General features: G+C 46.8%; 2 pseudogenes; one reads left to right on the top strand and one right to left on the bottom strand.

The window, feature by feature from the left end:
* The first annotated feature begins 15,679 nt into the window (after positions 1-15,679).
* Positions 15,680-17,837, top strand: LOC149346036 (uncharacterized; annotated as a pseudogene).
* A 668-nt stretch (positions 17,838-18,505) lies between these two features.
* On the bottom strand, positions 18,506-22,488 carry LOC149346035 (uncharacterized; annotated as a pseudogene).
* Between the last annotated feature and the right edge of the window lie 740 nt (positions 22,489-23,228).

Here is a 23,228-nt window from a genome sequence, read left to right as displayed (position 1 = left end):
GCTGGGCACGCATATGATGAACGTAAAACGCCGGTGTGACCCAGACTGCCGAGCCGTGCTTTACGGCCAGCAGCAGTCGTCGCCGTCGCTAGCTTGTGGATAACAAGTTAGGCCGTTTCAATTAAAGCGAACGGTCGCCAAACATACTTCTGGATAAAGTAGTTTAAAATAAAGTACTGGTCACGTCGGAGGAAGCCGGGACAAAATACGAGATGCGCCGGTCCTGCGCGATGTCAACAGCCCGCGGTTGTTAAGTGTTTCTCAGGCGTGCGATCGCACCATCTCTTCCCACACATTATCGCACTGCGTAAACAAACACGGCTACAGCCGGTAAAAAGAAAACAGATTGATTAATAGAACTAAAGCGCCGATTGCGTTTTATGTCATGAGAACGAGTACTAACTGTTCGTACGCAGCGCTGTAAACAACAGTATGAGTGCAGTTGTCCTCATGGCGCACTCCTGGGGAAATTTCATGCTGACGCGGTAAATGTTCACTGCTGTAATATATAATCTTCAAGCACTTCCTTAGACAGAACACGAGCTATTTGCTAAACATGACACAGTTGGTTGACACAGTAAGCGTGACACAGTCGGATGTTGCGTTCCGCGGCCACGGATCACCAGCCGAGCACCAGCAGACGCTAAGACCGGCGTTCTCCCAATGCATGTATACACAGAGCCCTCGCCGCTTATGTGCCCATGGTGGTGGTGAATAACTTTATTCATAAAAGCCCCCCCCCCCCCCAAAAAAAAAAAAAGAAAAAAAAACGAAAATTATGCAGCAGCATTACGGGCGGCCTTCAGGCTGCCGGTTGTGGCGTCCTGGCCGTACCTAGTCGCGACGCCCTCTGCCCCGGTCACCAGCCGAAGTTGGAGATTCGCATGTGCCCATTGCTCTGCGTAATCACAGCAGGCGTCCGTTCCGCATACACTCGGTGTGGAAAGATCGTGGAGAGACGATCCATGTATCCCTTGCGCCCGCTAGTGTTGAAATGCGTACCACATATTTTGTGGTGTTTCGAAGGCTTCCACAGGGTAAATCGCCCTTGCGAACCTTGCCGATTTATCCTGCGCACCCATTCTAGCTTCAGCTTCTTGTTCTCGGGGAATACGTGGTATGAAATGTTGATGTCCTTTCTCGTGTTGTTACTACAGCTGGACACGCAGCACCTTTGACCGCCACCGCGATTCTAATCTGCAGACATGTCGAATGTCTAAAAAAATCCCCACATAATTGTAGAAAGACTAAGAGATAACCACCACAGCAGTGCGCTGCAACATTTATAACGCGCGCGAGAAGACGCACAACGCCTGAACACGGCGGAACAACACAGCAACACGCTTGACAGCAGACGACGCGGGCGGCGACCGCTCCTTTCTCGCATCATGCTTTGCGCGGATCTGCTAGGGGATGGCGCGGCGCTGCAATTTGTGGAAAGGTCTATTTCAATGAAGGAGATTATCTAGAGGCCCGTACTATGTCAGTGCGTTTTAAAGATCCCCAGGTGGTCGAAATTTCGGAAGCCTGTCACTATGGCAGTCCTCACAGCCTGAGTCGCTTTGGGTCGTTTAACCGCCCATAAACCCATAATTTTTCGCAGTCTGTTTCTATCGTTGCCGCATAACCCACTTGCAATAATGACTTTCGTGTGCTGCTATTGGCAATTCTTTTATGTGTAAAAATTAACTTTGAACACGCTGTATATCGAGGTTCGTTATACACTGCTCATTTCTCTATCACCTAACTGGCAGTGTGAATATGGGCTATTATGAAGTAGCCTTCACAAAAGCCAGCTTATTTTTTTTTCTGTTGAGCATCAGGTTGCTCTGATTTTACTACATATCGCCTTAATTATAAATAGCCTGTTGCCAACGGACAGTAATTTGATCGGTGCGTAATTTTTGAAATCCCTGTTTTTCCCTTTCTTAGGGAAGAACACGCGCAAGTACTTCCATTTAATTGGACAAGCGGGCTCCCCGGACTGTTCCACATGTGGCGTGTTAGAGTCCGTAGAGCATATTTCAGTGCCACGCTCAGCATACGCACGGGAAAGACTAATGCTGGCATCTACTTTGAAGTCTTTTGATACCGGGCTCCTCTCTGAGGATTTGATCCTCGGCGCTTGGCCAGATAGTTCGGAAAGTCTACAGGCAACGCGAGCGCTCTCATGCTTTTTAAGCGATACGGGCCATGAGTCGCGTTTCTAATGTTGGCAAGGCAGCCTTGTCTTTTTTCATCTGCCTCTTCCCATCATCATCATTATCCCTCATCGTGACCCTCTTTTTTCTCTTCTTCTCGTTCCCCTGTGCAGAGTAGCAGGCCAGATGTTCGTTTTTCAGGCCAACCGCTCTGCCTTTCCCGTTAATAAATCCTCTCTCTCTCTCTCTTTCTCTTAGGGATAAAGTTAATTTTAGCACTTTTCAAAGACTTCGGTACCCTCAAGATCATGAGGCATTGCGTAGTCAGAGTGGCCTACTTTTATAGCCCAATCTACCCGTCGTCCATTATCATATTTGCAGTTACCTAAACTTTGCCGGCTGCTTTCCTGATTCGCATATCTTGTAAGGCTTTTTTAAATACTTCGTCTTTTGGCACCTCTAGTACGCTTACTTCCTCTGGGCTGTGGCCACCATTATTATCAGCCGCATCAGATCCACTACTGTCTACATATATGTAAATCACCTAGGCTACCCTATTTTATCCATCTCATATTGGAAATGAGACTGCCCTGCGTACGTCTTTGAACGTGCCTTTCATTTTGCCTATGCCAATTTCCCTCTTCGCAGCTTTTAAGCTGACACCTTTGTTTAGAGCAAGCTCGATTATCTGCATTTTGTGGTTCCTTGTATGGTACAGTACGCTTACTGATTTTTTGAGAAATCTGCTAGGTTTATTACAGAGAATTTAGCTTGAACAGTTAGTTTTGCTTAAAATATGCAATTATTTTATTTCTGATCAAAGAAAAGCCACAAATTTTTGAAAATTGTTTATTGAAAAATTGAGAAACATATCTGCATTAGTTTGCTAAGTAGCCTTCCCCATGCTCCTTTGAAGTTTTCCATCACCTCCGAAGCGATTAATTTCTCTGAGAAAAAAAAAATTTCGTTGGCTGCGCAACCCGTCATGCACTTCGTGGTTCACGACTTCATGCAACCGGAAAGTCTTTCCTTCGGTGTCTCTTTGAGACGCGAAAAACGTGATCGCCAGTGAACTTTCGTGAGTACAAATGATATCGCATGAACTCAAAATAAAGGTCATCAAAGGTTGAAACCGTTTCACAGGAAGTATGAGGTCAAGCGTTCCCATACTGCCAAATTGCACAGATGTACAACAGTCGAAGTCCCTAAGAAAATCAGCATGTCCTGCCTCTCCAAAACACTTTTGTTTACGGGGAAGAACAATGGCGCCATTTCATTATACTCGCTTCATTTGATTCCGTGATGTCCTTATTAGCCCTTGTATTAGACCCTGTAACAAGTGTAATAAAGTAATCAACACTCACTGGTTCACAGCACGAGTAGTCCTTCAAAGACCTCAACATGTCGCTTTTCAGATCTGCTCTCAGCTACGCTGGTACCCTAACAACCGGATCTTTCTTGAAACTAGAGCACATCATGAATGAGTTACTGTGCTGCTTCGTGACCATTGCCATCCACTGTCGCTCCCTGAATTTACGTTATTAACGCTTCGACTGCTACAAAGTTATCGCACGTCATTACTCGATGTGTTTGACCCGGGAGATTCGCGTCGTTCAGAGACGTTGCGATATTCTTGAATTTTCGGTTTCACTAATAGAATTACCGCTGTGCTAGACACAAATAATGATATTTATCTTTCATTCTACGATCAATTTTAGTCTGTTGTGCACTTTCTCTTGTCAAAAATTGTGTCGAGAGAACGTTGTTTTTCCGTGGTGCCGATCTACGATAGGATGGTTATTTTTACACTGCTTTTTCGAGCGCCCTTTTTCATCTGCACTTTTAGACCCCATACGGAACATTTTACATTACTAGCAACAATCTTGACAGCGGAGGAATCAGTTGCACGAAATTTTGAAGTTTTATTAATGTTTTCGTTTTACTGGCCCCTATATTTTTAACGCCCCTTATGGCTACCAACAAGAAGGTCACTCAAAATTTTTAAAGTCGGAACATTTCGCCCTTCCAGCGGATTTCCCCCACAAAGGTTCTTGCGCATTAATACCTTCTAATGTATCCCCCAAGAGTTAAAAACTCTCGGTAGATAATAAATCTCGAGGCTTCACCGCTGTGTTGCGCTTGATTGTAGAAGTACTCATCCTTGAATTTGCAACTTTCATCCCCTCAGTAGGCGAAATCTTGCGCAATCCTGTGTGAGATCGACTACGAAGCGGGTTGTGTGAGGCAACCGCTGCTCTCTTGGCTCTTTTCCTAAGGTTAATAAAAATTACGCCATCCCTTCGACGAGTCATGCAGGGCACTGCGCGAAGCGGAACTGCGGATAACAGCAAAACTGAGAATAAATTTTAGAGAAAACGGCTTGAAAAGCGAATGATGCTGCATTCATAGTACAGGAGAGATTTCTCCAACGCTACAGATTACTCCAGCGGCAACTGTGTGAGGTGTAAAAACGCCGTGGGGAATCAGTCGCATGTGCTTTTAGTCTCAGAGTTTGTACCGTTCATGCGTGATAGTTTATCGTGTGTTTGGTGTCCTTGTTGAGTGCTGTAAAGGCTTGTCATTGTGACAACCTGGCGTTGCCGTTCATTTACTTGTCCCGACCGGCGTCTTCAAGAGCACACAGCAACACTACACAGATGATGTTCAGCCAAAAATCAGATGCTTGCGCTGAGACACTACGTTACCATTGATACCAATCCAGTGCTTACTACTGACGCAGCAAAACGAGCACATAAGTATTTCGTTAGTGAAAATAATGGCTATGTAAGCTTCAGGAAATTAGACACAGCACGCATGCGCTCGTCCACTGGATACGCGCATTTCCAAACCTTCGCAGAGCCCGTTGGCTCCCTGGTGCGAAGGAACGTCTGCGGAGGCGGCGGACAAGAACAACTCGCTTGGAAAGGAAGTGTTAATGGAGAGAGCGACCAAGAGCCCCCTGGCAAGACGGACCCCGAGGAGGGAAAAAAATGGTCTGGCTTAGCTTATGGTTAAGCCTAGGATGCGAAGCATAGTTTTGCGGTCTGGCGAGCCGCCCTCTCCCTGGCCGACATCTCGCTGCTCAACTGACTCAACGAGTGCGGCGCCTTTTGCGTGACGTCAGTATCTCCTAGCGGTAGGAGCGGGAGTTAGGCCGCCGGCAGAGGCTGCGCGTCCGCAAGCGAGCGCACGAGGCCCCAGCTTTCACAGCTGTTGTGACGTCATATCACTTGGTGCGCCGATGAAGGTCAAGTGGTAGCTACGCGGCCGTGCGCGGCGCAGCAAGGAAGAGCTCGGTTGTGCGAGTAATACGCTTCGCATAAAAAGACTCAAGAGGACGCGGCGGGCGGCGGAGAAAACAGAGGGAGAGCGGTTTCGGACATTGGGCAGAGGGCCGCACCCTGACGGCGAAGCTGTTACCGCAGTTGTAAATACCTGTGAATAAATTCGGCACTGTACTATCGGAAGTCTTCACGTGATCTGGCTTAATCTGGAGTAGAGGAAAACAACAGAGAAAGGAGGAAGGAACCTGTCCGACTAAAGCGTTATACTGGTGGTTCCAATTTTGTGAGAGTTTTGTGTTCATGAACTGAATTCAGTTCGCACTGATGACAATGTAAGTTATTCGTTAGCCTCCTGCAGGAGTTCAAATCTCCCAACGTTCCGAGTGACTAGCTCGATGCTCGTGAGATGGCCTTCCTTGAGTCCTCAGTAAAACGATATATAGCAGTACGGAGACGGTGGCGGGATAATTCTATTGGGGAATATATGTCTTCGCATCAACGATCTAAATGGTGACACAGATTGTAATTAGATGTTAATGCTAGAGCTCTGTGAGCAGCGCAGTCTAGCTATTTATTTAGTTGCTCTGGTGAGAAATTACATGGGAATTCCAGATTATGTAGACAGTCGTTGGCCACTGCGTAGAGTTGCAGAGAGTCAAAGCAAACTCACAAAAATACAGATGGGCGAGGAGGGTAAGTACGGTTTGGGAAGTGATCATTAACGTATTAGTCTGGAAATGGCTCACCTGGCCCAAACATAAATTAATGAAAGATAAACAGGAAACCTCAAATTGAAATGGTAAACAACTCACCTCAATAGCACCAGGCGTTGAGGAAGCAATACAGAAGCGCCCTATGGGAAAGTGCAGTGATAATGTGATAGAATGACTCATCGGTCACAAAATGAAACAAGTGGTAAGCACGTTGGAAAGCAAGCAGGATGCTCCGTGGTGAAGTAAGGAAATGAATGAGGCAAACAAACAACGGCAGGTTGCTTCGAGAGAAACAGAGAGGAAAAAAGACGCAGCTTTCTCAAGATGTGATAGACACGAAAAAAATTGGAATCTTATCGACAAATGGTTGGAAGTGTGCATTTGGTTGGACAAGTGGGTCGTACATCGTTAAAGAAGGGACTGCGTAGTAAAAAGATGAATGTGAAAAGAACAATAACAAGGTCCATGTTTGTGATGCGCAGCCGATTGCTTAAAGATTTACGACCGATTTGCCCGACAACGTGCCCTCTTTAACTTCTTTTCTCCTTTGTGTCCTTTCTTCGTGTTTCCCTTACATACACTCATATTTAAAGCTGCGCGTGTCCTTGTGTTGTTCATGCTGACGTTTGTATTGTGCAGTTCCCTCTTGAACTGGAAGTGCAGAGCCTCGTCGAAGGCAAAAAAAGCAGTCCATTAATCGCTGGATGACTCAAGTTAGCAGTACAGCCAAAGGCGGGCCAAGAAAATCGGGCATCCATAAAAATTCTCGATGCAAAAAGATTCGATGCAAGCATGAACTGATTCAAGATTCAAGACGACGCTGTGAAATAGATTACATCCGTCATAGCTGTGCCATTTAGGAGCGACGATGGGGTAATCTCTTTCGGTAGAGGTGCAGCACAGAGGAGCATAACTGGAAAGTGTTGATAACTGAGGAGTTTTTTCTACAAAAAGGTGGAGGAAAACATTCCAAACTTTCTCATTTCCGCATTGATAGCCCCAATTTAAGTAAAGCTAATTAATGAACTAGGCTCGAGCAGAGAAGGATGCTTGTTAAAAGCGTTGTAAATAGTCATACGAAACAAGGTAGTAACAGACAGCTTGAGAGAGATTGTGATTAATTTTTTCTATGAAGGGAAAGGGGACATGAACAATGTAGAATCATTCAGACCAATTTTGATAACCTCTATTACGTGTAGGCTGGCAATGCAGAGTGAAATTAAAATTCGAAATGGATCGAAAATAATAAGATGCTGGAAGAACTTTAGAATGGGCACACAAGTGGTATGAACTTAGATGATATTCAGTTCATGCTTAGCCGATGTAGAGAAATGGCTTGGATGAAAAACAGGCATGTGTACTCAGGTGCTCTCTGTGCAGGTGCGCAGGTTTTCCCTCTGCGTGTGCAACTTTCAGCAGAATCAGCACATTTAGTGAACCAATGGCATTAGCTATCAGGGTGCATCGACTGCTCCACAAAGTTCCTATGGCATCAGACGCTTCCTAAACTGCGTGTGCTTTAACCGGAGACTTCACCGCCGGTGAAACGGATCCACACAACCCCTTCAGAAGAGTGCTAACTGTCTGCAAGATGACTCGTTATCTTTGCTTCCTACTGATAAAGATGTAGGTTTTGTTGTTTTGGACAAGGAGCACATGTTCCGAAACGTTCGAATGCTGTCCTCGCTGTGTTTGACAAACGCAGCTACATGTTAATATCAAAAGTCACTTGTAAGGTGAAACCGTTAGCTGTTAAGATGGATTTAAAAAGACTCTCATGCTTATTCATAAACAACTCCAAAAAAAGTGCTGTTTGGAAATGTTTTTCACTACAAAAACCCACGAACCTGAGTGGCCGTTCAGTCTAACAGTGTCCGAAACTGGAACATGGCAGAAGCTTGTCGCCAAATTTCCGAAAAACAAACTGAATATGTTGGCTATTTATGACCCTTTCAGAGTAAACAATTCTGAAGTAATTAGATTCCTAAAATGCAAATACATAGAGAAGTTCCGGGATTTTCAATAGATGCAAAAGTCGTATTAAAAAATGCCTCAAGCAGAAATCATGTCTTCCGTGAGTAATCTCATCGGCAAGCATGGTGCAGTGGCATTCCATAATCAGTGCGGAATAACCGCAAGTAGTTTAATCGAATTGCTATCTTTTTATCGACTCAACTTTTGCTGAATGGAATGATGTTTACTTTCAGAAGGATGGTATTTTCATTGGATCATGCTTCGCCCCGATAGTTAGAGACATGTTCCTTGCCTCTCTCGACACACGTTTGAAAACGTGTCTTGAAGGGTCCGGTGTTCGTGCAGTTTTCTATTTGTGGACGACTAGCCACACACTGCCATCTTTGTTAAACTCATTAGAAACTTAATAACAACGTATCTCTCCTTTTATGGGCTCATTGTGCATTCCTTTTTTTGTTTTGTTTGCTTTGCTGTAGTATACACTGACGCCATGAATGCCTAACCAATTTTCTTTGCTCGTTAGTAGCTTATTATTTATGCTTGTGAATTTCAAAGCTATTTTATTTGTATAATTTTATGCTATACGCTTTCTGCTATTTAAATCCTTTCAGCATTCTATCATTGATTTTTTTTTGACTATATGTATTTCTGTTATAGAATGTTCACTAATGCTTTTTTTTCGTTTACCCATTATTGTATCTTTGTGCCCTCTTTATTGTGCATAGTGCCATTTCTGTAGGAGGTACAGACCCCGTCAAGCCAAATCCATTTAGCTTTTGTCTGCACTCCCGTCATCTGTACATATATAGATGCAAACAAACTTGAATTGAATTGAATTGTTTTTAGAATGTGACATCGGTTTCGAGCAGTAGGTTCACCATGCCATTACTAAGTCCTTCGAGTGCCTCAATACGATGGTTTTAGCACACGAAGCACCAGTTGATGATTTTGTCAGGTTTTTAGATCTCTCACTTCATTTCACTTCATCCCACGTGTGCTGGGCTTTTGAGCCACGTGGCCAAAACCAATTTTGCCATATTCATCACCACCTTCAAAGCTCGTGAAGGGAGCAATGGTTCATTCTGTTCTTTTTTTTACAACCCAGTCCAAAAGATGTGAGCAGAGGCTCCAGCAAAGCTTCCAAAACCAAGTGGGTCGCCTAATGCTGGCAGGTTACCCTTTGGAAGTTGTAGCTTCCTTTGCAGAAAAAGTGCAGAAAAACTTCAGGGCAGCAGTAAATGGAAACGCTAAAAAAAGGAATTGCAATGGGTTTTATTTTATTTTACCTGGTTTTTAGGGGCACACTGCATCTTCGTTCTAGCCGTGTTAATTTTTGGCGCTCACCCTTCGTACCGCTTACCTTTTTACTGTGTTCTCGCCTTCTAATGTTTTTAGCAAAATTGGCGCCCTCAACTCTGTTTTTCCATTTTTTTTAATTTGCGCACACTCAACCCTGTTTTTACATTCTCTTGTTTTCCTCACGTCATTCGTGCTTCATTTCATGTAACTCATTGTATGTGCGATTCTAGTTATCTTTTTGATGCCCTGGACATCGTGTGGGTCCCAGTTCGATCGCGCGCCTTGATTACCCCCCTGGAGGGATTTTGCCTGGTAAGTGTATATAAGTGCGGGTTCAGTTTTGTTCAAATAAAAGTTGGAAGTTCAGCGCTCTGTACTATCTTCACCTTCTTCTTCCTGTGTTGTGTTCGCGCTTCTGATACATATGGATCGCAACCAACTAGCCCGGCAGATGTTGTTATTCAAGGGTCGAGGCACTGTTTCCAACCAGCTCAGCACGCTGCCAGGAATGACAAATATGATGATGGGATCGCTGAAACATTGTTCCAAACAACGGAGGATGGCAACAGACCTTCCCTTTCTGTCGAGGACAGGAAGTTCTTGAAGCTGATGTACGACGAGTTCTCAAGAGGCGAGTCCAACAGTTTGGTAGCGCCTCTTCCCTTTCGTTCTCCAAGGCCTTGGCTTCCGAATAACAAGTGCTTGGCCGAGTCACGCCTCACTGCTGTCCAACGGACTTTGAAGCGAAAACCAGAACCGAGGGAACGATTCACGAGTTTCATGGACAAGATGTTCAAGGACGGCTGTCACGACTGAGTGCGAGACGCCCCGCCAAGAAAGGAAACGAAGAGAGAAACTATGGCACGCAGCGGACGAAACCGGCGCAGCCACGAGGAAGGAGCGAAGCAGACGGTGCAAAGTGCGCGCGTCTGCGCGGAAGGAATAGTCGTTTACACGGAGACCGAAGAAAACCAGTCGGCGTGGGCGCGCAGCTCCGGGGATCGCAAGTGCGTGTGAATCCACGGCCGCGAAGATACATGAACGTATAGTTGTTGTTGATTGTTGCAGTAAACATTGTTTTGGGAGACGTGCACCTGTCTGGTTTTTTTGTACTCACGTCCTAGACAGCTAGTGACAACGGCCATGCCGACCAAGCTCCACCGGTTCCAGAAGAAGAACGTTGGTACCTCCCCATCTTTTGTTTGCCACCCGCGAAAGCCCGGCGAAACACTAGTTGTGTTCGTCTCCAGTGCCCAGTTTAAACGCGTGTCTGAACAGTGTGCTGCTTATCGGTCCACACTTGATCAAGAGCCGGCTTGGAGTGCTTCTTCGATTCCGGAAGGAACACGTGGCCATAACTGTGGACATTAAGCACATGCTCTACTGCTTCCTGGTACGACACGGGCACCGAAATTATCTAATATTTCTGTGTTTCCGCAGAATTTACAGTGACGCGATGAAGTACCGAATGAATGTACATGTGTTTCGAAATAACCCTTCACCAGCAGTTGCAACCAATGAACTGCGGAGAACAGCACGAGAAGGAGAGGAAGAATTTGGCAGCGACGTCAGGCAGTTCTCTGAGAGGGATTTCTATGTCGACGATGGTTTGAGGTCTCTCTCTACAGACTGGCGCAGTTGCAATACTCGCATCGCTGATGGGAAAATTTCGGGGCACCTCTCGCAACGTGTCAGACTGCCCGCATAGCACCTCATCTAGCCGACTAGGACCTTCTACGGAACACCTAGCCCGATTGAAGGCAATCATTATTTTGTCCGTCCAGAAAGAGGCCTGTTCAGAAGGGTTGAAGAGCTTGCAACGAGGAATTATACTTCCGAAGTCAAGCCCTCTGTGTACCCATGTGTTGATTCCGACGGTCTTCTGAGAATTGGTGGCCGACTAGGCAGAGCCAACCATTTCGACTAGGAAGAGCGAAAGCCCATCATCATGCCAGGGCGCACCACCTCACCACCCTGATTGTGCGGCATTACCACGAGCAGGCCAAACATCAAGGGCAGCAGTCAGAGAGCAGAGTTCTGGATCTTCGTTGCTAAGCGTAGCATCGCCTCATATATACACAGTTGTGTTACATGTTGCAAGCTCAGAGGAAGGCAGCTACAACCGAAGACGGCAGACCTGCCCCAAGAAAGACTAAGCACCAAGCCACCTTTCACTTATGTCGAACTATGTGTATTTGGCCCGTGGCTAGTCGCGTCTCGTCGGTCCAAAGGTGGTGATGCCAACAGCAAACGGTGGGCCGTGCTCTTCAGTTGCGAGTATCCGCGCTGTTCATATCGAAGTAATCGAGAGCATGGATACCTCGAGTTTTATTATTGCTCTCCGTAGATTCTTTGCCATGAGGGGCCAGGCAAAGCACTTGAGGTCTGATTGCGTGACAGATTTTGTTGGAGCGTGCTCCAAACTAAAGCTGAACACCAGTGGACTGACACCGAGAAGCTACGAATATTCCTGTCAGACCATGGATACACTTGGGTATTCAAACCCCGTCATGCTTCTCGCATGGGAGGAGTGTGGGAAAGGATTATATGCGAATTTTGGACTCCATGCTTCTTGAGAATACCTCTCGTCGCCTTACTCACGAACTCTTGGTAACCTTCATGGCAGAAATCTCAGGAATCATAAATTCGCGACCCCTCGTTCCTGTCTCAAACTATCCCGAGAGGTGAGAAGTGCTGTCTCCTGCAACGCTTCTGACCCAGAAGGTCGGAGGCAACACAGTGCCACCAGTCTTCAATGGCAAAGATATACATCGGCGACAGTGGCGGCAGGTTCTGTGTCTCTCCGACGGCTTTAGGTGCCGCTGGTGATGCGAGTTCCTTACCACCCTGCAGAGTCATCGTAAATAGCAGGGCCCAACCAGAAATCTCAAGGCGGGTGACCTGGTGCTCCTGAAAGACTGCAAAGTTCCTCGCAACGAGTGTCCCATGGGACCCATTGTGAGTGCTATCGTGAATGCGGACGGCAGGGTGCGAAAGTTGGAGGTCAAGACGGCGACACGGGGAGTGATCAAGACATTTTTCCGTTCTGTGACTGAGACAGTCCTGCTTATTGCGCGTGAGGACTCAAAACGCCATATAGTGGTTATATGTATAACCAGACAGGTAGTGTGCTTCCCGAGTCCAGTTTGAATTTCCCGCCCGGGCACCGGCTTCATCTGCAAACACTGGACTCCTCACCTCCCAGCTATTTATCTTCCTTCTCCCCATGAGTCTTCGCTCTTTTTTCCTCTTTACACCTCCCTACGAGGTTTCATCTTACGTAAGTGGTGTCTCTTTTCTTGCTTCTACCGGCCTGCACGACTGTGGCAGCACCGCGGTTTTACATGTTGTAAATGCCTGGATAAAGCTCAATTTTCCTTGTGTTTGCGACCTGTCATATATCTGAGGTGTGGCCGCACCCACAACATGTGCCACGGAATAAGAATAAGACCTCTGAATAAAGTCTTCCGCGATGTCATTGAGATTGATTTTTCGGTCGAGCTATTTCTGCCAATGGAGAAGTGCTATGTGATTTAATTGAGCTTGTCCCATTGTTGACCTCAGATACGTTTCGACACGACGGAGGCACGAAGAAGATCTCTCAGACATGCATGACGTGAGAGGAACAGTCAAAGCAATTTTGACGAACTTAGCCACCTCGGGCAAAAGATCTCGAAGCTGTTCACCGTTATCGCCAGGAAGCGTCTCAACAACGTCCTCAAAGGCCTTCCGGGGTGTATTGCGCGGAATAGGGCATATGCGAAAATGACAGCGCCATTCAGTGAACGTGGCTGAAGTTACATCCGCCATCTAGCTGGCGAGAGTAGCAGACGGAGTCGGTGGGGACGGTCGGACTGAGTTGCATGCGTGCGCGTTAACGCGGAACGCTAAGTTCTATTAGAGGCAAGGTGCCGGCACACTGCTGCGTACCGCTTTGCAAACAGCGCGGAGCCACTGACAACAATAGAGCCAAGGTAAGTGTCGAAAGACTATTCTGTTATTTAACCGAGAATGATCTCTGACAGATTCTCGTCTTCGCGTACTTTTAACTGCAGGCAGTGTGACCATTTTTGGTGCACTGAGCGAGTGGTCACAGAGAAGTTTTGAATTGAGTGAACGTAATGCTCCGGGCATAGAGACGGGCTTCCGAAATTTGCACGACGGCAATGGCCAAAGAGTGCGGCGCGGTTCTGTACAGACAGCGCATGGCCAGGCTCTTCGGAGCGCTACTCCATCCGATGGGGCCGCGCGTCAACGCAAAGAGGCAGAAAATGCGAAGCATCACATCCAGGTCTCTGTTTTTCTGATCAGCTTGGGTTCTATGTGCGGCCATGTCGAATGCACAGGCGCTCCGAAGAGCGCGGCCATGCCCTCGCAGTTTCCCTCGAAGTGTGACGAAGTCTACGTATGTTTTATGCGAAGCATATTACTAGAGCTACACTACAGCCCGTCGAGCGCGGCGGTGGAGCTACCATTGACATTTAGCGTGACCACGTGACACCACGTGACAACATGACGTCACAGCAGAGGAGAGATGGGCTGCCGGCTCGCGCGGTCGGCCGCAGCGGTGGAGGCTCCACATCAGAGGCGCGGCGGCTGACCACGTGACAACATGACGTCACAGCAGAGGAGAGATGGGCTGCCGGCTCGCGCGGTCGGCCGCGGCGGTGGAGGCTCCACATCAGAGGCGCTGCAGCTGACCACGTGACGCTACAGCAGCGGTATAAAGATGAGCTTGCCTCGCTCTCCGGGCACTTACGAGGCGGCCAGGTGTTGGGATGCCGCCTAGAAGCAGGGCTGATTTGAACGAGAAGCGAAAGCTTCAGCGTGCCACAGAGACCGATGAAGAGTGGGATGAACGTCAACCAAGGAAAGCCATGTATTACCAAGCCTAGCCATCAATATGCTTCGCATCTGACTAGGCTTAACCTTAGCTAAGCCTCAGCCATTTTTTTTTTGTTTTGCGGCTGCTGTGACCCAAGCTCTTGCCAGTAACACCCATTAAATCTACCTCTGAAGATTTTTACGCGCCCGGCTTGCGTCTCGTTAATCGTTTACGTTTGTCAGGTGCGACGTGCACCTTCACGGAATATGAACTCTAAATTAATGTTGTCCCGTCGCATTTTTCACGCGTTTGCATACGCATTGTCATGTCAGCACCCCTTCCAAGCCGTTTTTTTGTGAAGGCCTCCGCCGTTACGGAACTGTAGCAGGTTTTCTGAGAGCAATATTATGTTGCGAACTGTGATGCTGGCGCATGAAACTTTCCGATGGGATGTAGAATGATGTAACTTTCATTTCTTTTTGTTAAGGTGCCATTTCATCGCTTCCCAAATGATCCAACATTACTCAAGAAGTGGATCATTTCCATCCAGAGGGATGAAGGTGCTGACTTCCAAGTCAGCAAGTGAACATAAGTTTGCTCTAAGCCCTTTCATGAAAGCGACTATGTGCGTGGTGTGGTAAGTGGCTACAGGATTCTTCGGGATACAACTGTGCCATCATTGTTTAGCTTTCTTAAAGAGAAGATGCGAAAGCCACCAAAACAGAGTGCACCGCCACTGGTTAGCAGAACTGCGAAGCGAGCACGTCAGGCAGTGCAGGCGTCGGAGCTGACAGGCAGTGCCAACTGTACTACACAGATGAATGCAGCCGCATGCTATGATGATCAGGAAGACGGAAATTTATGTGAGCGCACACCCACCAATCCCTCAGCCATAGATTTAGAGCGGGTCACCACCACTGCAGAGGAGCAGAGAAGAAATTTATCAAAATTTCAGGATAGGTGCACGCAGCTGGAGGAGCAGCTTATAGCAGCCAGGGAGGCTTCTCACCAGCTGCAAGCGGAGAAAGAAAACCTTGCCTGTCAACTTTCCGAAGAAAGAGAAAGAACGTCTGCCTTCTGCGTTGAGCGTTTCAAGGACTCTGATGAACACATATGTTTTATACTAGGTTACCAGGGTACAAGTGTTCCACAGGTCTTCTGCTTTTCCTGAATCCAGGAGAGAATGGCTGCAGCATTTTGCGCGGAGACATTGAGGGAGAGTCCAAATGTTCCGACGGTCCCAAGTGGAAACTAACCGTAGAGAACGAACTGTTATTGGTTCTTGTGCGACTGCGCCTTGGGTTGTTTGAAGTCGACCTGGCTCACAGATTTAATGTATCACAGCCTACAGTCTCTAGGATATGTACCGCCTGGTTGAACTTTATGTACGACAGGTTATGTCTGATACCTCTGTGGGCACCACGAGTAGTAGTGAATGCCACAATGCCGCCAGAATTTGCTGAAAAGTATGCATCCACAAGAGTTATATTGGACGCAACTGAGCTTTAGTGCGATGTGCCATCATCTCTGTCTTTCCAATCCAGCACATATTCAGTGTACAATTCCTGCAACACTTTTAAAGGACTAATAGGTGTGCAACCTAATGGGCTCGTGTCCTTTCTGTAAGGCCTGTTTACAGGATCCATTTCTGACCGAGAGTGTGTAATCAAGAGTGGGTTTCTTGACTTAGAGTTTAAGGACGGTGATTCTGTAATCGCGGATAAAGGTTTCCGCATTGAAGACCTCTTAACTAAGCAAAATGTAAAACTAAATATTATTCCATTTCTAAAAGAGCAGAAGTTTACAGAAAGTGAAGTCAATGAAACACGAGAAATCGCCTCACTCAGAATTCATGTCGAGCGCCGTATACACAGGATCAAGGCATACCACATATTCGACAGAGCAATGCCAGTCACCTTGGCTCCACTTATTAATCAAATATGGACTGTGACAGCTATCCTCACAAACTTTCAGTCACCCCGCCGCGGTGGCTCAGTGGCTATGGTGCTCGGCTGCTGTCCCAAAAGACGCGGGTTCGATCCCGGCCGCGGCGGCTGGAATTTCTTTGGAGGAGAAATTCTAGAGGCCCGTGTACTGTGCGATGTCAGTGCACGTTAAAGAACCCCAGGTGGTCGAAATTTCCGCAGCCCTTCACTACAGCGTCTCTCATAGCCTCAGTCGCTTTGGGACGTTAAACCCCATAAACCATAAACCATAAACCAACCTAATCCAACACCTTTAGAAGTCCATATATACATTAGCAATCACTTTTAACAAAGCTTGCTTTCATAAATAGTTAGTAGTACGAACCATTCTCCCAAAGCAACGCCTAGCATCATCATCAACCTGACTACACCCACTGCAGGGCAAAGGTCTCTCCCATGTCTCTCCAATTAATCCTGTCCTTTGCCAGCTGCGGCCACTGTATTCTTGCAGACTTCTTAATCTCATCCGCCCACCTAACTATCTGCCGCCCCCTGCTACGCTTGCCTTCTCTTGGAATCCACTCCGTTACCCTTAAGGACCAGCGGTTATCTTGCCTTCGCATTACATGCCCTGCCCAAGCCCATTCTTCCTCTTGATTTCAACTAGGATATCATTAACCCGCGTTTGTTCCCTCAACCACTCCGCCCCTTCCGATCTCTTGATGTCTCACCTATCATTTTCCTTTCCATAGCTCGCTGCGTTGTCCTTAACTTAAGCTGAACCCTCTTTGTTAGCCTCCACGTTTCTGCCCCATAGGTGAGAACCGGTAAGATACAGCTCGAATTTTTAACACTGATCCAATGGGACACCTGACAATAATGCCTGCAGCAAGTTGAATTAAAGCGTCATGCATACTGTAAGGGTGCATACAACTATACGATCAGGGGACAACACAGAAAAAACTGGTACCAAGTCATTTTAGTGCATCCCTACAGTGTGCCTTTCCTTCATAATGCGAGATCAACTAGACACCCTTGTAGCATTGTGAACTGATTTCTTTTGTCGTGTGTGGTGGTGGCGCAAGCTAGGTCGCTCGCTATGGATGCATTGTTCATACCTTTGTTCATACATAGCAACCTTTGTTCATACATAGCAAATTGCCTCTGTAGTATTATGCTTGTGGTTGAGAGAACACTGAGAAAAACTTCATCCAAATTTTGTTGTACGACTCTTTTTGGCTGTATTGTGTTTGTATTGGCAAGAAGCACAAATTTAATGCTGGGAAAGTTGCATTTAAAACTTTTCCAGCTACCCAATTCACACCACAGACAGGCTCCGTTGTTACCGATTGAAGTGTAGAGAGGTTAGCCTAGCCTCTGGGATTGGCACTTAAAATCTGATGCTCAAAGCTTATTTCCAGAATTAGGCCCTGATCACGCACCTGCATCTCAATTTTTACTTTTTCTACCTTAGAAAGACTGTTTTCTGTGAAAGTATAGTCTTTATTGTATTAAAATGCGGTAATCTATCAATATAGGCAGCCTTCAATTTCTCCTAAGTGTCCCTTTAAGATGATCGATAATAAAATAGTCATGATTAAGTGTTCTTTGCCTCCCTCATAGTTATGCAACCAGACTATTTTGTTGCTTTTGTGCAGGTTATTTGTGCGTCATAAGAGCCCGATTATAACAAGGGTACTAACAGCCTACTGCTGCACAAACTGACTGCGTGACATGACAATACAGAGTAACCAGGGTGAACGAAGTGAAAACAGGTAGCTGCAGATAACGTCTATATTAAGTCAACATTCTTGCTACTTGATGCTCTTTGTTCCATAATTCCATCTAATACTGACAATAAAATGTTTTGATGCTTCAGCCTGAGCTGCTAAGCCCACAGAATGTGCAACGATGTTAAGGGATGAAATCAGTGTTCAGATGTGGATTCTTGTTCATTAGCTGAATGAAGAGCCTTTTGTATTTATGATGTACTATCAGTGTATGCGACATGAATTACACACGAAGCAATCATTCCAGTGGAGGCATTTTTTATTTTCAACCCGCCGCTGTGACTCAGAGGTTACCACGCTTGTCTGCTGACCCGAAACACACAAGTTCAATCCTGCCTTTAACGGCCGAATTTTGAAGAAGGCGAAACTCTAGAGGCCCATGTGCTGCGCGATGTCAGTGCGCGTTAAAGAACCCCAGGTGGTGGAAATTTTCAGAGCCCTTCACTACGTTGCCCCCCATAGCATGAGTTACTTTGGGACGTTAAACCAGAATAAAGCAATGGTTATTTTCAAGGAAGCCCTTTGCGTGCCCCTTCACTTGAAGAGAAAAAAATTTAGAGGTACTGGCGCTTATTTTTCAAGTATGGCAATATGTGCCCAAAAACGAAATCGTCCAACTTCGAACGCCTTTGAAGCCAGTCTTTGTCAAACTCCATACGCTATACTGCTATCCAGTTTACAGAGCACACCACAAAGTCTGCCCACAAATAGCCGGTCATAGCCATCTGACCGAGCACCTGAGCGTAGTACTAATGTCTTTTGTCAAGCTCTGGATGGCCATTTTCACTAAATCTCAGGCAAAATGCCCTTGCCCTAGTTTGCTCCGGCTAGCTGCCCTTTAACGAATATGAGCATTTGATCTCTAGAACTCCAAATATTGACTCCTGGGGATCAAAGACAAACCTGTCTGGGCTAGCGCCTAGCCACGGAAATCCAGGATTAACGGCTATGCCACTCTGATGAAGTGACACACAGTGTCCATAGCTCTGCATAACAGCACTGTAACGGTCAGCAGCAAGGCTTTCATTTCTTAGTCCGTATTGGACTAAACGAATGCGAGAGAGGTCTTTGCTTTCAATGACATTGGCAACACCTACATCAGTCCATTCCTCCCTCCTCTTAATGACACGCCCAAAGCGTGAGCCAGTTAATCGGTTCGCTCGTGCTTCCCGCCACCTTGCACTATGTGTCTGTTGCCTAGAGTTGAACTCTAACTCTCTTGCTTCTTGTGGTGACAGACGTAGTTCTTACAAAAACAGCAGAAGAAATGCAAGTACATTATCACACACACCATCCAGTGCTAACTTTTCTGTGATTAGACTTTTACGGAAAAACTCTCAGAGCAACAGTGATGTCCTAATTCGATGAAGTTTTATGACAGTGTAACTTTGCAATTTTGTGTAGTTTGTGCTCATAAAATTAGTGTTTGTAAAACAAAAGTACCCACACTGGCACCGAAGTACAGTATCAAAAGTACAAGCATTAAAACTTAAGATAGGCAGTGCTTATCATCAGTATGCTCAGCTCTTCAGCAGTTAAGGTGTCGGTCAACCTGCACTGTGCCACTTCATCAAAAAGATAAAGGTCTGAGACAGCAGTGATTCTTCCGGACCCTGCAGAGATGCTGGCTGACAGCCACGTCTTGAAGCCCGAAGGCAGCTTTGCTTGCTGGTAGGATAGTGGTGAACCAGAAGGTGCTGGCCCTCTCTTTGTGTCAACAAATGGCCCCTTGGCAGCCAGTAACACCATGGAAAAATCATGGCTTCCGAGGTCACCAAGAGTTGTGCCTAGTAAATGTAAGGAGTCTAGTTGCTTCTTCTCCTCCTCTTTCTTTGCAGGTGTATTAAAGAGCCGCAATGGAGAAGGCACAGGCACACCATTCTCCCGTGGGCTCCTCCAGTCGATGTCTTGTACATTCATTGCCCTAATTCCTTGTCGTCGAGGTCGCCTCCACTGTTAAGGGAGCTCAGTGCAAGTAAGCTCTGCTGGTGCCTCTTTGAAGCCCTACTCCTTGAGCAAAATTACTACCCGCAGTGCCGCGAGAATGTTGCTGCACGACTGGCTCGCACCAGCTGGCCACTCGCAGGCTGAATCAGTGACGATACCAGTTGTCTGTTTAAAGGCAAGAAGAACCATCTATGGTTTACCTGCCTTCTTCTGGCTTCGGAAACATGTTGCTCGTTCGTAGACAATGTCAAACCTGCCAGGAGAGAACAATCATGACAATCAACACATTGAATCAGATGAGACCCACAAAACAACAGTGGGAGGCGGTGTGATGGAGGTGATGAAGAAAAAATAGACGATTTAGCGTTGGGGTAACTCGCACGCGCTGCATACTTTCACAAGAAAAGAGGAGGAGCCAGGAAAGACTTTCAACGCGGTTAAGCGCACACTACCAACTCAGTTCATTCTTGACACGAGAAAAAGAAAGCACAAAGGGTACCGAAAGAAGAATATTTTGATTATAAGTGGCAAGTCAAAGCATGACAAGTTGTTAACTGAAAAAACATCGTCTTGTCAACGCTGCGGCTGTCATGTACAACACAGCAATCTCTACGAATGCACAGTTGGTTAATATATACGAACCGCAGCCTGATATCACTAGTAGACGCTACGCAGGATGGGCCATGTGCATCGCTATGGTTCAAGTATGGTTTATTGGGGTTTAACTTCCCGAAGCAACTCAGGCTATGAGGGACGCCGTAGTGAAGGGCTCCGGAAATTTCGACCACCTGGGGTTCTTTAACGTGCACTGACATCGCACAGTACACGGGCCTCTACAATTTCGCCTTCATCGAAATTCAGCCGCCGCGGCCGGGATCGAACCCGCGTCTTTCGGCTCAGCAGCCGAGCGCCGTAACCACTGAGCCACCGCGGCGGGGGGTTCCAAGTATGGTTTATAGCAATCGCATTTGTCTGCTACTCTTAATGCCTTTAAAAACAGCATCTCCCACCTGCTAAGTGCCACCGACGGAACACTGGCGCATGCTCCCTCCTGTCCTGTGTTGTACATGACGGCCTCAGCAGTGGTACAAGGAAGCCTTTTCCGTTAATTACATGTACTTCTTTGACTTGCCACTTCTTCTACTTAAATATTCTTCTTCGTTATCTTTTGCGCTTTCTTTTCCTTCGTGTCAAAAATAAACCGTCAGTTGGTAGTGTGCACGTAATCGTGTTGGCCACCTTTCCTGGCTCCTTTTATTTTCTTGCGGAACTATCCAGCGCCTGCAATTTATCGCAGCTGTGAGCCGCCGCGGTGGCTCAGTGGTTATGGTGCTCGGCTGCTGACCCGAAAGACGCGGGTTCGATCCCGGCCGCGGCGGTTGAATTTCTTTGGAGAAATTCTAGAGGCCCGTGTTCTGTGCGATGTCAGTGCACGTTAAAAATCCCCAGGTGGTCTAAATTTCCGGAGCCCTCCACTACGGCGTCTCTCATAGCCTTAGTCGCTTTGGGACGTTAAACCCCATAAACCAACCAACCATCTCAGCTGTAAACTATGTCGAACCCAAACTTTAATTAATTTCGCGTGGCTAAGCCAAATGCAAGTTAGGTGCACTGGCACAGTACGGCCACTGCTTACTTATCTCATTAAACTCTGCGTATCTTATTCTTAAGTACTACAGTTATATAGCACATGCCTTAGTGAAATAGGAAGGAAACGTTTATCGCTATTCATGCGCAAGTAGAAGTGGAAGTCGGGTTTGCGTTCCGCTCGCGCTCGGCTCAAGCAGCCCTTTCCGATCGGGCGGTCGCCTCAAGCGGGGGCCGGACAAACAGACACAGATCGGCAAAGTCCGTGACTACGGCTTTTAGCGCTAGCACACTAATAGGTGGCTGAAATGTGTGCAACACCACAGCGCGCGAACAAATGAGGTCGCAAAACCAAGTGTTTTTTCCTGTATTAAAATGTAAGTTGACATTCTCCTTATCACGTTTTCAAGTCTTGTTTACGTCATTTTTCGACTGTTCAGATTAGATAACTGCTCAAAGCCTTGTTTTCTTTCTTTAAAAAAATGGGCTGGAACGAGAGGGTCTAAAAAACATCGTACTGAGGTTCTGACGTCCCTCTGGACATACAGCTTAACGGCAAATTATCAACCGACACGGCGAGCTCACGCAAGCACCACCAACATAGTATTTACGAACATCGTGCGTTAACCATCGCGGGAATTGCGCTGACTTACATTACAACGCAAATGTACCTGATTCGCTTCAGAATGCACGTATAAGCGGCGCAGCCGTTACCACGGTTATTGCAGTGAAGCAAAGCATATATAGCACAAACGTATCTCGACGACGTCTATCACAGCAAGGATAAATCCACAAACCTTGAATCGCAGATGTTAGTGTCCAGCGACGACGGAAGTATGTACGCTTCGACAGCAAAGGCATAGGATTTGCTCTGCTGCCGCATCGATGGCGTTGACGACGAGCAGAAACACGTCAGCGTGTCTTCAGTGACGTGTGGCAAATCGTCTAGATTATGCCGCCACATTTCGTGACCACTGGAGGGAAAACGCTGTCACTGTGCCATAGGGAGACGAAATGTGTGGCTCCGGCCGTCACTCGTACGGGTTTTGCGCTGCGAACGCTCCACGACACACAGACACAGATACACAGTCGGCTGCCGCAGAACGCTTGCCCAACACAAGATGGCGGCATGTCCAGTGTTGCCAGATGAGCAAGTAATTTTGAATATCGCCTATTGCAATATCTTTGAGCATACTACGGTGAAGGTGGAGCTGTTCAGACTCAAGGTCTTGCCCGCAGTATTTCAACAGGTACATGCTATCACCATTTCCTATCAAAAACTGCTCAATCTCTGCCACGTGCTGCCGCATATCTGGTGGATACCTGTCGTTTAGCGAGGAACGTACCGTGTCCATCACCTCGTAGAACGGCTGACGGTACATGTCCTCGAACGAAGGAAGTACGTGAGGTAGAGATCCGTCGTCATATCGTCGTGGAGCCTTTCTTTCCCTTGTCGCATGAGCTTCTATTTATTTAATGTGCAGTTCCAATTCACGCGCCTCTGCTTGGGTCTCATTCCAAAATCGGCAAAATGTTTGCTTCCTAAGTTCACTGAGACTCCCCTGATAGCCTTGACCATTTTATCCGCTTGATCAAATCTCAATCCTACCTTCTCTAACGCCGCGCTTACTGTTTCTAATCGCGAAAATGCGAGCGTAAGGAGCTTGAGCGCTTTGACAGCGCTTTCAAAAATCCGCTGGCTTTGGCTCCCGCGTCATTTCGTTGTTGCCATGAAGAAACGAT

The sequence above is a fragment of the Amblyomma mixtum genome, chromosome 4 (assembly GCF_055824585.1).
Source record: "Amblyomma mixtum isolate Tamu chromosome 4, ASM5582458v1, whole genome shotgun sequence".
NCBI classification, from domain to species: domain Eukaryota; kingdom Metazoa; phylum Arthropoda; class Arachnida; order Ixodida; family Ixodidae; genus Amblyomma; species Amblyomma mixtum.
Note: the sequence above shows the minus strand (reverse complement) of the source record. Positions and strands in the feature narration are given on the sequence as shown.